This window comes from Esox lucius, chromosome 11 (assembly GCF_011004845.1).
Source record: "Esox lucius isolate fEsoLuc1 chromosome 11, fEsoLuc1.pri, whole genome shotgun sequence".
In the NCBI taxonomy this organism is placed as follows: Eukaryota; Metazoa; Chordata; class Actinopteri; order Esociformes; family Esocidae; genus Esox; species Esox lucius.
Window position 1 is genome coordinate 2,544,509 of NC_047579.1, and position 12,808 is coordinate 2,557,316.

The 12,808-nt window shown below is 38.9% G+C and overlaps 1 protein-coding gene and 1 long non-coding RNA gene across 3 annotated transcripts in view; both read right to left on the reverse strand.

Moving 5' to 3' along the window:
• The window catches only part of antkmt (adenine nucleotide translocase lysine methyltransferase), a 47,310-nt gene that overhangs the window by 16,499 nt on the left and 18,003 nt on the right, over positions 1-12,808 (reverse strand). The window lies entirely within an intron of this gene.
• On the reverse strand, positions 6,880-9,640 carry LOC109616365. The gene is made up of 3 exons (XR_002197487.2): positions 8,381-9,640; positions 7,762-7,952; positions 6,880-7,293 (listed from the first exon to the last, which is right to left on the reverse strand). It is a non-coding gene; the product is annotated as an uncharacterized LOC109616365 (long non-coding RNA).

Genomic DNA, 12,808 nt, shown 5'->3' on the forward strand with positions numbered 1-12,808 from the left:
AGGGACTATGTCTCCCGGCTGGCCTGGGAACGCCTCGGTGTCCCCCCGGAAGAGCTGGAGGAAGTGTCTGGGGAGAGGGAAGTCTGGGCATCCCTGCTTAGACTGCTGCCCCCGCGACCCGGCCCCGGATAAGCGGAAGATGATGCTATGCTATGCTATGCCATGCTATGCTATGCTAGAACCTCTTAATTTATTAACCAAAGAACAAACGTACTAACTAATGCAAAGACTAGCTAGATAGAACAGGCAATGTTAGCTAATGTGAGTTATTTATTCTGAAAACCGCTCGCTCATGTAGGCCGGTGTAGACCTTCCTCTTTGCACTCATGGATTCTGTGTTCATTAGTCTACCTTGTGGACAGAATTCAAAGCATGAACTCAGGTAGTTGGGACGATAATCCGGCTTCATTGCTAAAATAGCCCATCAACTTTCACTTTAACGTCTGGCAAATAGAGATTGAACAATTCATCTAAATTCATCCCATCTCCCATCCCTATAGATAGTTCTTCCCTCCACCAGTGGGAGATGGTATGAATTTAGATGTATACCTAAACACTGCAGCGTTTAGTGGGCATACAAGAAATGGCAAATGCTTTTGCATATCACAGAAAATACACCACTGCCTGACACCTAGGCAATTGCTGATTGTTTATTCATAACGTTAGTCACATTATGGCAGAGAGAGGTGATGGTCAACTCTTCATAGCAGTGCTGGCTAGGGCTGGTTGGTCTTCTCCGATGTTACACCCCTCCTTTGGCTTGTTATTGGAGAGGTATTTTCCAACATTTTGGAATTAGTGAAAATGGCTTAAAATGCTCCTCCTCTAGCACCTGAGGTTCAATCTTCACATCCTTTGACATTTAGCATCTATGGACCAATGTCTTCAAACATTCTATAAGCCAGGCAAGTGTGGCTTTGAACATATATGCACACTACTACCACAAGGAAAATGGCACTAAAATCCTTCTTGGTCAATATCTTGACAAAGTTCATACAAAAACAAGAAACCAGGCCAGCCTAGTTCAGCCATAGCAATAGGAAGTATTGATCGTGGTTGCTTAGTAACATTTCTTATTAAGTTTACCTCCACCACAAATAGCATCTATGAACTGTATGACTTGCTACTGGCGGTTTTAACAGCTTATTAGCCATTCGTGAATGACATTGATACATTAACTATTGTATCAATATAGGTGACAATAACAGACTTTTTTGTCACGTGAAAAGACAAGAGAATCGTGTAGCCAGCAAGGTGTTTGACTATCCTAGATAAATCCTAAGACATATTTAGAAAATCCACCAGAAGTAGTCGCAATATAACAGTAAACTAGTGATGGCCATTCTTCTAGCAGCAGGATATTGTGCTAGCAGCGCTAACTCAGATTTTCTTTTTCAAAATAATAGCCATCATTGAACTATATAATGCGATATAGTTAATAATCTACTCTGTCAATCTAGTCTGTCATTTTATGTTTAATGTCCGTTCCAATGTGGTTCTAATCTGTTCTTTTTTAACATACTAGATTGTTAACTATATGGCCTTATAAATTTCAATGATGGCTTTTATAGTGATAATGAAATTCTGAGTGCTGCCAGCATAATATCCTGCTGCTAAAATAATGCTAATGAAGCCTCGTTTGGCTATCACTACAGTAAACAGTTTAATTTTTTCCCGTAGCTACAGAAGGTTGTAGCCAGCAAAGTTTTTGTCTATTCTGAACAAATTCTCTTTTACCACTGGCCGTTTTAACAGCTAATTAGCCATGTGTTAATTACATAGATACAGTATCTATCAATATAGGTGACGATAACTGACTTTTTGGTCAAGTGAATAGACGAGTCGTGTAGGTAGCGAAGTGTTTGTGTATCCTGAACAAATCCTAATATCCACCAGAACAGTTTATTTTAGGCGTCCTATTACGTAGCTACATAAGGTTATTGCCAGCAAAGTTTTTGTCTGTTCTGAACCTCAGGCATAATGGCCCTCATTTATCAAAAGTGCGTACACCAAATTTCCAGCGTACACCTGGCGTACACCCAAAACCACGGTGACTTTGAGATTTATCAATATGGACGTTGGCGTACGGCACTCTCAAATCCTACGCCAGCTCAGGAGGTGGTGTACGCACGTTTTGAGTTAGTGCGGAAATGCGCATGTTGAGTTATATGTTCTCATCATTTATGTTATATTATGTTGTTTAATTATGATACTGACTGTTGTATACCCAAAATTGTGCAAGAGTTAATTGTGCGCATGTGTGAAGAGACGGGACTTTTATTTTGACCTGTCTCAAGTAAAAAATGTGTAGCCGTATACTCAGCCCCTGCTGCAGTTCCCTCGGGCACTGATGTTATGCCAGTGCAGAGATGTAAACTGAAAATAAAACAGTATTAATAGTTATATTTGGAGTGATCTTTGGTGGATGGATGACAACAAAATATTGCACATGGACATGGCGGAGAGAAATGAAACCTTAACAGCGCAGAAAAGAAAATCCTAACGCACTGACAAACTAAAAGATGTGATATATTATGACCTACTGTAAAAAAAACAACAACATAATTACAAACTTCAGTGTTTATTTTTGTGCAACATGGACTTCAAGGTTTCATTTGTGTGACTTTACCAAAGCATTTGACTTGTATGTATTCCTTCAGATGCGAGTCTGTGCGCTTTACATGACGTTTCAGGGTTAGGCCCGGCAGTTGCGCATGGACTGGGTTCAGTAATAAAAGGCTTTGAATTACCAAAATATAATTCAGACTGACAAAATAATAAAAATGACATTCTTCTTCTTTTAGACAATAATAGAAATAATAATAATAACGACATTCTTCTTCTAAATAACAATAAACGTCATTGATAAATATCATGAAATAATAAGACGAATATTACAAATTGTCATGCAGTTATTAATGTGAATGAATGGTACTCCACATCACATCATCATCTTTTATTCCGCTTTTTAAACTGCCAAATGAAACAATTTTATTTCTTTCTACCTCCCTGGTGATCGTCCCAATCTCCACGTCAGAGAAGTTTCTCTTTTTTGCCGTCTTCCGTGTGTCCATGGCGTAAAATGAGGGCGTGGGGGAAGCGGAGACTTGAATATATAGGGGCGTGTTATTCTAATGACGGTCGTTTTCATCCGCGGCATTTATCAAGGGAAGGTATTGCGTACACCTGGATTTTAAAGGTACGCACAGTTTCATAAATCAGGCGATGAGAGGAGTGTAAGCAAAATCTTACGCCAACATATACGCCCGTTTCTACGCAAGAATGATAAATGAGGGCCAATGTGTTTTGACTGTTACGGGAGTCGAACATGGAACCTGTTGCTATTTAACAAGAAGTATTCAGTCACTCAGTAAGAAACATTCGCTCTTCTAGGCTGGCTCTGATTACAAGTCCTGAAAAGAGGCAGATTAGTCCACCTCCTCACAAGGAACATAATTGAAATTGGGACCCATTAGTTCACTGCTTATGGTTTTTCAGGCATTATGAATATTTGAAAAACGCTTTAAAAGGTACTCACAACAAATTAAATATGGATGGGCCTTTCATCCATACTGACAGCACTTTACAAGAACATGTAGTTCTGCACATATTGCTTGAGCTGAGGCAGAAGATGCTGCATAACAATAAAGAGACTAGGACGTGCAGTTGGCTGGTGGCCCTTGAGCTGAAGACGGAAAAATTGCAGAGTGGCCAGGCACAATGTGACTTAGTATTCTTGATGATTGCATGATAGCAAGTCAATAGACGATATGCTTAGCTGATGTTCAGACTTCCTTTGTACTGCAGTGTTTCCACATTCACAGAATAATAGTTCAGTGTAAACATTTATCATTCAAGTGTATTTCTTTATTTTTCATAATTATCAAAACAATGAAATAATGGAATCACATAGTAATAAAAACAAGCGTCAAACTGCTCAAAATACATATGTTAAGAGTAGCCACCCTTTGCCTTGATTAAAGCATTGCAAACTCTTTGCATTCTCTCAACAAGCTTCATGAGGTAGTCACCCGGAATGCATTTGAATTAAAAGGTTCAAAGGTTAGAAGTTCATTTGTGGAATAATTTTTCCTTCATATAGTGTTTGAGCCAATCAGTTGTGTCAAGGTATACATTTGGTAATCCATACAAAGAACAGCTGAAATAAGCAAAGAGAAACTACAGTAAATCATTACTTTTAGACATGAAATTCAGGTAATCTGGAAGATTTCCAGAACTTTCTTCCATAGGATGAAACTCTCTCATGAGGACCGCCACAGGAAATGTAGACCCAGAGATACCTCTGCTGCAGAAGGTAAGTTCATTAGAGTTAGCAGTCTCAGAAACTGCACCTCAGATTGCAGCCCAAATTAAAGCTTCACAGTGGTCAAGTAACAGACACATCTCAACATTAACTGTTCAGAGGAGACTGTGTGTATCAAGCTATTTGACCAAGGAGAGCTGTGCTGTTGCATCAGATAACCTAGCCTCCACAATCACCAGACCTCAATCCAATTGAGATGTTTTGTGATGAGTTGGACTGCAGAGTGAAGAAAATGCAGCATAGCCTTCTAGACTGGAAAAACATTCCTGGTGACTACCTTATAAAGCCAGTAGAAAGAATGTCATGAGTGTGCAAAGCTGTCATTAAAGAAAAGGGTGGCAGCTTAGGAGAATGTAAAATATAAATGTATTTTGATTTGTTTAACACTTTACTGGTTACTACATGATTCCATATGTGACATTTGTTTTGATTTCTTCACTATTATTCTAGACTGTGAAAAATATTAAAGATAAAGAAATACCCTTGAATGAGTAGGTGTGTACAAATGTTTCACTAGTACTGTACATTTGTTGTCCCAGTGATTTCTTGACAAGCTTTGTTTCAGTATTTTCACAGGTTGAGGGGATTAAGCAATTGAGCTTAGCCTATAGTGTTGTTCCTTAGCCTACAGCTCATTAGTGATGTATCTTGTCATATGATGTATACAGTTGAATCTGGAAGTTTACATGGTACTTCCCACAAATGAAGCTGAAATACGGTCTGAAACCGTTTTTTTAAATGAACTTAATTTGTTTGTCTATTTCAACAAAGACATAATGAAAGATGTGTAACCTTGCCCACCTCAGGTTGTTAAAGCTAATAATTTAATTTGCAGTTTTTTCCAGACATGCATAGTGTTATTGCAACTCTGTTCCCAATTTATATTTGATTTATAGATTACTTTAATGAAAAATGACTGATTAACAGGGTTGCATGTGGTGTAACAAGGTTGCAATGTGTGAAAGACCGTACAGACCACGCTACCCAAAATATTATGTATCTCACAAAAGTGAGTACACCCCTCACATTTTTATGAATATTTGATTATATCTTTTCATGTGACAAAACTGAAGAAATGACATGTACTGAGAAATGAGTGTACAGCTTCTATAACAGTGTAAACTTGCTGTCCCCTCAAAATAACACAACACACCAGCCATTAATGCCTAAACCGCTGGCAACAAAAGTGAGTACACCCCTAAGTGAAAATGTCCAAATTGGGCCCAAAGTGTCAATATTTTGTGTGGCCACCATTATTTTCCAGCATTGCCTTAGCCCTCTTGGGAATGGAGTTCACCAGAGCATGCCACTGGAATCCTCTTCCACTCCTCAATGACGACATTACAGAGCTGGTGGATGTTAGAGACCTTGCGCTCCTCCAACTTCCGTTTGAAGATGCCCCACAGATGCTCAATAGGTTTTAGGTCTGGACACATGCTTGGCCAGTCCATCACATTTACCCTCAGCTTCTTTAGCAACGCAGTGGTCGTCATGGAGGTGTGTTCGGGTTCGTTATCATGTTGGAATACTGCCCTGCGGCCCAGTCTCTGAAGGGAGGGGATCATGCTCTGCTTCAGTATGTCACACTACAAGTTGGCATTCATGGTTCCCTCAATGAACTGTAGCTCCCCAGTGCTGGCAGCACTCATGCAGCCCCAGACCATGACACTCCCATACCCATGCTTGACTGTAGGCAAGACACAGTTATCTTTGTACTCCTCACCTGTTAGCCGCCACACACGCTTGACACCATCTGAACCAAATAAGTTTATATTGGTCTCATCAGACCACAGGACATGGTTCCAGTAATCCACGTCATTAGTCTGCTTATCTTCATCAAACTGTTTGCAGGCTTTCTGCATCATCTATAGAAGAGGCTTCCTTCTGTGACGACAGCCATGCAGACCAATTTGATGCAGTGTGCGGCGTATGGTCTGAGCACTGACAGGCTGACCCCCCACCCCTTCAACCTCTGCAGCAATGCTGGCAGCACTCATACGTCTATTTCCCAAAGACAACCTCTGGATATGATGCGGAACATGTGCACTCAACTTCTTTGGTCGACCATGGCGAGGCCTGTTCTGAGTGGAACCTGTCCTGTTAAACCGCTGTATGGTCTTGGCCACCGTACTGCAGCTCAGTTTCAGGGTCTTGGCAATCTTCTTATAGCCTAGGCATCTTTATGTAGAGCAACAATTCATTTTTTCAGGTGCCATGTTGAACTTCCAGTGACCAGTAAGAGGGAATGTAACACACCTACTCCCCATTCACACCTGAGACCTTGTAACACTAACGAGTCACATGACACTGGGGAGGGAAAATGGCTAATTGGGCCAAATTTGTACATTTTCACTTAGGGGTGTACTCACTTTTGTGGCCAGTGGTTTAAACATTAATGGCTGTGTGTTGATTTATTTTGAGGGGAAAATGTACACTGTTATACAAGCTGTACACTCACTACTTTACATTGTAGCAAAGTGTCATTTCTTCTGTGTTGTCACCTGAAAAGATATAATCAAACATTTACAAAAATGTGAGGGGTGTACTCACTTTTGTGAGATACTGTATGTGCCAGATGGCCAGAGCTGGGATCCTATCACTCCAATGACAGGTAAAAAAGGGCAGTTAAATACTTTGAATTCCCAGGATGACGTGTACAGTAGCATAGAACAGTTTTTTCTCAATCCTGCTCCTGGAGGGACTCCAACCTGCATGTTTGATCATTTCAATCAGGTGTGATAGAGCAGGGAGAGACGTAGGGCCGTGTGCATAATTTAACAAAATAAACAATTGTCAGTCAAAATCATCCAAAATAATTTACAATAGTATATATCACCATACTTGAGCAGCAACTTAATATGAACAGTGATTTCCGTTGTAAATAACACCTCTGTCGACTCCATTCACTGAACAGGTTGTTAATGGTTGTTCCGTTCCACATGTTCTCCATGCACGTGTGTGTTTTATGCCTGCACACAAGTACAAGAGGTCATTTGAGAAAACTATTTTAATTAAAGTTTAATTCATGTTTCAAGGTAATGCCAATACAATGATTGGTTAAAACCAGCATGATATTGCAATTAGGAACAGGATAGAACATGTATCATTGCATGTATAAACCCATGTATTCAACAAGAAACATAAAGATTTATTAAATGGTATGAAAATTCAATTAAGTATTTTCTGTAAAGATGTTATAACCTGGATAACATGCAAGCAGATGGACGTGGAACAGATTAATCAAGAAGAAGAAAATTAGCAAATTATATTACTGTAACAAGATGTCCTCAAGATGAATTTATTTTTCAAATCAAATTGGATTTGACCACATCTGCTTTGTCAATCTCAACTTGGCACGACGTTACATGTTGACGGGCAGTAATGACCATGGTCAAATTCAGGACTTGCTGGTGGAGTGGTCAGGTTACTCACAATACCTCTCTGCTTTGTGCGCTGTCCTCGCTGTGCTCTTTTACCCATGTCGCCTATCAACGCCTTCTTTCGCGTCGCATTGTCTCTCTTGCACTTTTCTCTCTTTTCTGAGGTCCTCTGCTCTCTCAGGGTCAGCATCTTGGAGAGTATGGTAAAGCCAATGCTTTTCAGCAGCAGTTAGTGGTGGTCTACCCGCCTGAATATATTGCATTTCCTGTGTTATGTATACATGTAGAAACTACAACTGTCATGAAGACTCATACTGTCAATAACTAATAGATGTTATGTTTGTTAAAATATTCCTATAAATGCTCTAAATCTAGTTGTTCCCATTCAAAAACTGTGTGAGTAGCAACCCTGTTACAACTATCCAACCCTGTTACCCAACAAAATGTAACAGGGTTGCATATCTAGCCAAAAGGAAGAAATAACTCGGGAGGTGTTAGCTAGCTTGGGAGCACATGTGGCATGCTAGCTATTGATATTAAGCATATAATTTCCATATATTTGAGAACAACTATATTCATAAATATTTTCTAATACAGTTGGCTCCTTGAGGTTAATGAAAGCAGCCAACTGTAACATTTGTGTCAAAGCAGAAGAAAATGAAATTAGGGTACATACTTGTTGCCTGGCAATGGTGCAGAAAATCTTTATGATGCAATTTCCTGTTAATATCTTATTTATCGATTGTTAAAACATTTTAATTTAATTGTTTGACTTGGGTCAAATGTTTCAGGTAGCCTTCCACAAGTTAAAGGTAGAAGAAACACACACCTTAGTTGACGAGGTGCTGGCTAAAGGGTAGGAAATGGAAATAAAATGAATGAAAAAGCGGCACACTCTAAACTCAAAAGCATATACCATATACATGCTGTCTTCATCAGGGTACACTGAAAAACACTGCAAATCACATGCTTTTATAGGGTATTGTGGGACACACACAGGTGCTTGTAATATGTCAATCAGAGAGATTATCCAATTGGAGAATAAAGGAGTAGTGTGTCAAAATTGAATAGGGAAACAAAATAAAGAATAGATATATACAAACAGGAATACACCAAAGGCCACAATGGCACTAAGTTTTATCAATAATCAAGAGCAAACCATGTTAAAAATGAATACACAAATCAAAGAAATGGTTTCAGATCATAATTAATATTGAGACCTAATGGAGCAAGGGTCCTTAAATTAAAGATCCAAGCCGCCTCTCTTTTTAACAATAAATTGTCAAGGTTGCCTCCTCTCCTAGGAAGGGTGACATGTTCAATGCCTGTATAGTGGAGAGATGCAATTGAATGATTCATCTCAATGAAATGAGCAGCAACAGGGTATGTCGTGTTTTTACACCTAATGGTGCCAAGATGTTCTGAGATACGAACCTTCCACAAGTTCCCACAATACATTGGGTGAATCCATGTGTCATGCACTGGGTTTTAGATTCATGAAACTTGTTTCATATGAAATGTCTGATCTTCACGTCTTTTGATATTTGGCTTCTATAGACCAAGTTCTTAAAAAGATGTATTAGCTGAGCCTGTATTTGAAAAACTGTGGTCGCTATTGACAAATAACACTTCAAGCTGGCGTGGTTTTTTACATAAACTTTTAAGAGATCGTTAATCGTATTATAATCCTACTAGGTACTAGGGATGGGCATGGATAGTCGAATATTCTAATACCCAAAATTATATTAGTATTTGAGTACTTGTGTGTATTAAATTTTACCCCCCATTTTTTGGGAGGGGAAGTTGTGCTCAAACCGAGGCAGAAATTGTGAAATTATGGCAATGACTTAGAAAATATGACTGATCATTCAATACTAAAAAGTTTTACGTGCAACCCTGTTACCAAAACATGATCCCCTCTATTCAAATATTTTAACATTCCATAAATAAGATATTAACAGGAAATTGCATCATAAAGATATTTTCTGCACCATTGGTATGTACCCTCATTTAATTTTCTCTATTTTGACACAAATGTTACAGTTGGCTGCTTTCATCAACCTCAAGGATTCAACCCTTTACCAACATTTCTATTAGAAAATATTTATATATATTTATGAAAATATACGGTCTCTAATTTAAGAACAGTGATCAAATGAAGCCATTTATCATCGCATATTTGTTTGGCTCCTTTTTAAATCATAATGATAACAAAAATCACCAAAATGGCCCAGATCAAAAGTTTACGTACCCTTGAATGTTTGGTCTTGTTACAGACACACAAGGTGACACAGGTGAAAATGGCAAATAAAGGTGAATTTCCCACACTTGTGGCTTTTTAAATTGCAATTAGTGTCTGTGTATTAATAGTTAATGAGTTTGTTAGCTCTCACATGGATGGACATGGGGAGCAGGAAAGAACTGTCAAAGACCTGTGTAACAAGGTAATGGAACTTTGATGGAAAATGATATGAAAATATATCCAAAGCAAATGCCACTCAGTACTATTCAATCACTTATTAAGAAGTTGACCATTTGGGGGTTTTCTTGATACCAAGCCAATGTCAGCTAGACCACGAAAGATTTCAGCCAAAACTGCCAGAATAATTTTTCGGGATACAAAGAAAAACCCACAGGTAACATCAGGAGAACTAAAGGTTGCTCTGGAAAAAGACGGCATGGTTGTTTCAATGAGCAAAATACAACGATACTTGAACAAAAATTAGCTGCATGTATGAGTTGCCAGAAAAAAGCCTTTACTGCGCCAATGCCACAAAAAAGCCTGGTTACAATATGCCCGACAACACCTTAACACACCTCACAACTTCTGGCACACTGTAATTTGGAATGACAAGACCAATATAGAGCTTTATGGTCACAACCATAAGCGCTATGTTTGGAGAAGGGTCAACAAGGCCTGTATTGAACACAATACCATCCCCACTGTGAAGCTTGGTGGTGGTTCACTGATGTTTTGGGGGTATGTGAGCTCTAAAGGCACAGGGAATCTTGTGAAAATGTATGGCAAGATGAATGCAGCATGTTATCAGAAGATACTGGCAGACAATTTGCATTCTGCATGAAAGCTGCGCATGGGAATGCCCTTGGACTTTCCAGCACGACAATGACCCTAAGCCAAGTTGAAGGTTCAGGAGTGGCAATCACAGTCTCCTGACCTTAATATCATCCAGCCACTCTGGGGAGATCTCAAACGTGCGGTTCATGCAAGAAGACCAAACACTTTGCATGACCTGGAGGCATTTTGCCAAGACGAATGGGCAGCTATACCACCTGCAAGAATTATTTTGTAATAGACAACTATTACAAAAGATTGCATGCTGTCATTGATGCTAAAGGGGGCAATACACAGTATTAAGAATTAAGGATATGCAGACTTTTGAACAGGGGTCAGTTACGTTTTTTCTTTGTTGACATGTTTTGTTTTATGATTGTGCCATTCTATTAAAACATACAATTGAATGAGAATCCCATAAGAAATAAAAGACGTGTTTTGCCTGCTCATTGAAGTTTTCTTTCCAAATGTAACATATATTACCAATTCTTCACCGGTATGCAACATTTTGAGCACAACTGTAAGTACTTCACTTCATTCAAAATGTATTTAAGTAAAAGTACAGCCTTTGAAAAATACTACAAAAGTACAAGTACATAGAAAAGCTACTCAATTACAGGAATGTGAGTAGTTGTAATTTGTTTCTTTGCCCCCTGGATATGCAGATAAAAAGTCTACACACTCCTGTAAAAATTCCAGGTCTTGTGATGTAAAAGAATGTCAGAACTTTTTCCACCTTTAATGTGACCTATAACGTGAACAATTCAATTGAAAAACAAACTGAAATCTTTGAGGGGGATAAAAAATAAAATCACAATAACCTGGTTGAATGTGTGCACACCCTTAAACTAATACTTTGTTGATGCAGCTTTTTCTTTTATTCCAGCACTCAGCCTTTTTGGGTAGGAGTCTATTAGCATGGCACATCTTGACGTGGCAATCTGTCAGATTGTGAGGACATCTCCTGTGCACAGCCCACTTCAGATCACCCCACAGATGTTCAATTGGATTCAGGTCTGGGTTCTGGCTGGGACATTCCAAAACGTTCATCTTCTTCTTTTGTGGATTTGGATGTGTTCCTTGGGTCGTTGTCGTGCTGAAAGGTCAACATCATCTTCAGCTTTCTAACGGACACCTGAAGGTTTTGTGCCAATATTGCAATATTTGGAACTGTTCATAATTCCCTCCACCCTGACTAAGGCTCTGGTTCCAGCTGAAGAAAGAAAACAGCCCCAAAGCATGATGCTGCCACCACCCTTCTTCACTGTGTGTATGGTGCTCTTTGGGTGATGTGCAGTGTTGTTTTTGCGCCAAACATACATTTGGAATTATGGCCAAAATGTTCAACCTTGGATTCATCAGACCATAACACGTTTTCCCACGTGCTCTTGGGAGACTTGATGTTGGTTTTTGCAAACTTCTGCTGGTCTTGGATGTTTTTCTTTGTAAGAACCCTACCCCATAGCCCATTGATATGAAGAATAACGGAGATTGTTGTCACATGTAACATGTATACCCAGTGTTACCAAAGCATGCAGATTTTGTGAACTAGACACAGAATTCATTGAACATCTATTTTGTAATTTTTTGTATAATGAAGGGTTTTGTACCGACCTGAAATTGTATCTTGACAGTAAAATACACTATTTACATCTTTTGATATACATTTTCACAACACATTCTGTTTTTGAATGACAGTATACACTGCGTGCACAATTATTAGGCAAGTGAGTATTCTGATAGTATTATTATTTCTATGCACATTTTCCAACCCTAAACCATATAAACTTGAATGCTCATTGGATTTAATCATTTTCAGGTGATATGTATTTGTGTAATGAGGGAGGGTGTGGCAACAGTGAATAACACCTTATATCAAGGTGTGCACAATTATTAGGCAGCTTCATGACCTCAGGTAAAATGGGCCAAAAAAGAGATATAACTGACACTGAAAAGTAATCAATTGTAAGATGCCTTTCAGACAGATACAACACTCTTGAAATAGCTAAACTATTTAGGTTATTTCAAGAC